Below are 5,394 nucleotides of genomic sequence, written 5' to 3' on the forward strand. Positions count from 1 at the left end.
GATACCCTGACTTTCATACATCCACCTGTAGGCCTCGTGACATACACCCTACCCTGACTTGCATACATCCACATGTTCGCCACGTGGCATACACCCTACCCTGACTTGCATACACTCACCTGTTGACCTTGTGGCACACACCCTACCCTGACTTGCATACATCAACCTGTAGCCCTCGTGGTATACACGATACCCTGACTTGCATACACTCACCTGTTGACCTTGTGGCACACACCCTACCCTGACTTGCATACATCCACCTGTAGTCCTCGTGGTATACACGATACCCTGACTTGCATACACCCACCAGTAGACCTTGTGGCACACACCCTACCCCGACTTGCATACACCTACATTTTGTCCTATACTCCCAGTAGTGATCCGAAGCAGCCCTGTCGGTCAGGGCCACATCTAAGGGGGAAATGTAAATATCTACCAAAAGTTCTAAGGGTGTGTTTGCTGGTTAGATGACACTGTGTATTCAACTCAATGTAGAGTTGCCCTCATAGAACACATCTTAAAAGAACTTACATATACCTCACGACACTTCTGACGGTCTATACGCTGGTTAAAGACTACATATCCAGGTTATCCTGGTGAATACACCCTATCAGAAAATACCTTCAACAAGCCAAATGCCGGATAAACATACATGCGGCCTACTTATAGCTAGGTTTGGGAAAAACAAGCACTTACAAATCTATTCATATCTGAATTTGCATCACGATTAAGTATAATCATGAACAAGAATGGTATGTGCAAATTGTAATAGTGCTGAAATCTGTACCCATGCTTTATTCAGATCGAATGCCTGTTTGGAACCATATCTTCTAAATTTGATATTGATAAATGTCGTACTGTACGTTCCCGTTACCACTGTAGTCATACACAACTGAAGTTGGCAGATGTACTAAACCAGGAGATCTAAGACGCTTTCACCTGTGTAACCCAGGTTCTACTGCCAACCAATATCATTGTCTGTTAATCTGTAAATTGTAAAATAATCTTAGGCATGAATACATACAAAGAAAATATTAAACAAATCCTACATTAAATATCACGGCATTCCATTTACATCACGGAATTCCAGTTATATCACGGCATTCTGTAACAAAGTAAGAGACAACACCAGAAGTACAAGGAGATGGATGTTTTATTCAGAGGAGGACGTCAGTCGCATCATAAGCCCAGAGTGGCTATCAGGACCAGGTCTGCTCCACTGGGGAAGAATGTTCCTGCGTCCAAGCTGGCGGAGGTGTGCACTCGACAGCTGCTGAGACTGTGTCTGTCTGTCTGGGGTCTGTGCTGAGACTGTGTCTGAGGGGGAATGACCCTGCCTCCAAGCTGGAGGAGGAGTACACTCGTCTGTTCCTGAGACTGTCTCTCTCTGCGTCCCTGCTGAGACTGTGTCTGAGGGGGGGAATGTCCCTGCCTCCAAACTGGAGGAGGAGTACACTCGGCTGTTACTGTGACTGTCTCTCCCTGCGTCCCTGCTGAGACTGTGTCTGAGGGGGGAATGTCCCTGCCTCCAAACAGGAAGAGGAGTACACTCGGCTGTTGCTGAGACTGTCTCGGAGGCTGTGTCTGTCTATCTGGGGTCTGCTTAAAGTTCGGAGTCCTGGGTTTAGATATGCTTCATGTGCCCTTGACTGGTCAACAAGGGGTCAGGCATAAGTCATCGTTTCTCCCCAGTTATCTTGTGGTCACTCGGTGGGTACACAACTTGATTGTCGCCCTATCTCTGACCGCTGTTATCACTGCGTTCAAAGGGGGTCTTCTGCTTGTTCTGTGTTTTAAGAGGATACTCAAGAACCCTTTCAAGAGCCCATCCCCGGTCATGATGTGGTCACTCGGTGGGTAAACAACTTGTTTGCTTTCCTGTCCCTGACCGCTGCTATCACTGACCACATGGTCCGCTGAGCTGACTTTGTTACATTCGTTATATCACGGCATTCCAGTTATATCACAACATTCCAGTTATATATCACGGCATTCCAGTTATATATCACGGCATTCCAGTTATATATCACGGCATTCCAGTTATATCACAACATTCCAGTTATGTCACAACATTCCAGTTACTAGTATATATCACGACATTCCAGTTATATCACGGCATGTCAGTTATATATCACGGCATTCCAGTTATATACCACGACATTCCAGTTATATCACAACATTCCAGTTATATCACAACATTCCAGTTATATACCACGGCATTCCAGTTATATACCACGACATTCCAGTTATATCACAACATTCCAGTTATATCACAACATTCCAGTTATATATCACGGCATTCCAGTTATATATCACGACATTCCAGTTATACCACAACATTCCAGTTATGTCACAACATTCCAGTTACTAGTATATCACAACATTCCAGTTATGTCACAACATTCCAGTTACATCACGGCATTCCAGTTATATACCACGGCATTCCAGTTATATCACGGCATGTCAGTTATATATCACGGCATTCCAGTTATATCACGGCATGTCAGTTATATATCACGGCATTCCAGTTACATCACGGCATGTCAGTTATATATCACGGCATTCCAGTTATATCACGGCATGTCAGTTATATAACCGGGATTCCAGTTATTTCACGGCATGTCAGTTATATATCACGGCATTCCAGTTATATCACAACATTCCAGTTATGTCACAACTTTCCAGTTACTAGTATATCACGACATTCCAGTTATATCACGACATGTCCGTTATATATCACGGCATTCAAGTTATGTCACAACATTCAAGTTACATCACGGCATTCCAGTTATATCACAACATTCCCGTTACATCACGGCATTCCAGTTATATCACGGCATACCAGTTATATATCACGGCATTCCAGTTATATCACGGCATGTCAGTTATATATCACAACATTCCAGTTATATCACGGCATGTCAGTTATATATCACGGCATTCCAGTTATATATCACGGCATTCCAGTTATATCACGGCATGTCAACTATATATCACGGCATTCCAGTTATATCACGGCATACCAGTTTTATCACGGCACTCTAGATATATCACGGCATGTCAGTTATATATCACGGCATTCCAGTTATATCACAGCAATCGAGTTATACCACGGCATTCCAGTTATATCACGATATTTCAGTTATATATCACGGCATTCCAGTTATATCACGGCATACCAGTTATATATCACGGCATTCCAGCTATATCACGGCATTCCAGCTATATCACAACATTCCAGTTATATATCACGGCATACCAGTTATATCACAACATTCCAGATATATCACGGCATGTCAGTTATATATCACGCGTTCCAGTTATATCACGGCATTCCAGTTATATCACGGCATTCCAGATATATCACGGCATGTCAGTTATATATCACGGCATGTCAGTTATATATCACGGCATTCCAGTTATATCACTGCAATCGAGTTATACCACGGCATTCCAGTTATATCACGACATTCCAGTTATATCACGACATTTCAGTTACATCACGGCATTCCCAGTTATATCAGGGCACTCCATTTATACCACGGCATTCCAGTCACATCACGGCATTCCAGTTATTTCACGGCATTCCAGTTACATCACGGCATGTCAGTTATATCACGACATTCCAGTTTTATCAGGACATTCCAGTTATATCACGGCATTCCTGTTATATTACGCACGGCACTTCAGTTATATCACGGTATTCTAGTTATATCACGACATTCCAGTTATATCACAGCCTGTCAGCTTAATGAGGGAGAAAGGCTCAGGTCTCAACCGATTACCACTTGGGTGAAGCCTGCGGACACCGGCATGTCGCTGACAAATCAAGCCACATAATCCGGTCGAACCCGGATTCGAACAGGCCATAACAGGTGCCTCGTGTTCACAATAGACGCAACTCTGCAGATCAAATTGCATATCGGTTTTTATTATATAGGTAGTATTTTTCCTGTACCACGATTGGTCAAGAGACCGTCACATGATTGACTACAAAACACGATATTGACTTGAGTTTTCTGATAAATTACGATATTGACTTGGGTTACTCAAAATAGACAAGGAATCCCGTACGAAGGGGCTTCCCCCGCTTTTCAGCCAATCAGATCACTCGGATAGATGGCACAATGTGTGCATTAAAAGTTTATGTTAAAACCCGTTTCTCTTTCATTATATAATAAAACAATTATAGACTATTGTAGAGGTCGATATCGGTTTTTACTGACCTGAGAAAAACCGATATCGACCTCTACAAGAGTCTATAATTGTATAATGTCATGTCACGGTGTGCAGTCAGCTAGGATACAAGTCTGGTGTGATGCAGGTGTAAGATGTGGCGCAGGGAAACCAATGATCATTCTCCTGGTATCAAACCCACGTTAAACGGAACTTTGTCGGTCAAGCTGACTCTTACAGCAAACCGCTCTTAGTGAATATAACTCGGCGAAAAGAGTTTCGGGAATTTTAACATAAAAAGTATCTGTAATAATGTAATCCATGCTTGTCGTAAGAGGCGACTAACGGGATCGGGTGGTCAGGCTCGCTGACTTGGTTGACACATGTCATCACACCCACATTGCATAGGTCGGTGCTCATGATGTTGATCATTGGATTGTCTGGTCCAGACTCGATTATTTACAGACCGCCGCCGTATAGCTGGAATATTGCGGCGTAAAACTAAATTCACTCAAATGCATATTGGTGGTACATACTGAACATGTAAAAAATTGGCATGAAGAGTACATGGTATATGATCAACTGTTTCTCAGGTCTACGTGTTTAATCACTTTAGTAATGTGTTATAGCAGGTCGTAAAGGTCGCCTACATCGCCTACGTCCGACCTTTCCTCAGACTTTGTCCCGTTCCCTCATGTAGCATATGTCGGAATCTTACATAAGGTAGTATAACTGTTATTGTGAAAGATGTGTTAATATGGTATGTGTTTATCAGTCATGCTCACTCCTCATTAAACCTCATAACTGTTTACAAAACATTTGACGTCAGTTAGTCAACATACATACTGCGGAGATGAAATGTTGTTGCAGTATATAAATCACCTTTTCGGATTTATTGTTAACAGCAAAGAAGATTATTAAAATTTGGGTGAAAATCGTCTTTTGAAAACAGTATTCAACATTGTCGACATAGTGTTTCTTCAGCCCTATCAAATGAAGTGTATAGTATTTCCCTATTTGTGCGTCTAAATCAGCAACACACTACTTGGATTACTTGCCTATTTCTCCTCCCCTCGTTCCATATAAAATATACAGAATAACAAATGCAATTTGACGGCTCGAACTTGTCTCGTCAGATTCCAAGTTGTTACTAGACCTATAACCGCTTTAGCGTAGTTGCTTCCCTTTAGTGATCATGTGACCAATGAACCTCGATAT

This window comes from Haliotis rubra, unplaced genomic scaffold (assembly GCF_003918875.1).
Source record: "Haliotis rubra isolate DU_JTF1 unplaced genomic scaffold, ASM391887v1 Scf775, whole genome shotgun sequence".
NCBI lineage: Eukaryota > Metazoa > Mollusca > Gastropoda > Lepetellida > Haliotidae > Haliotis > Haliotis rubra.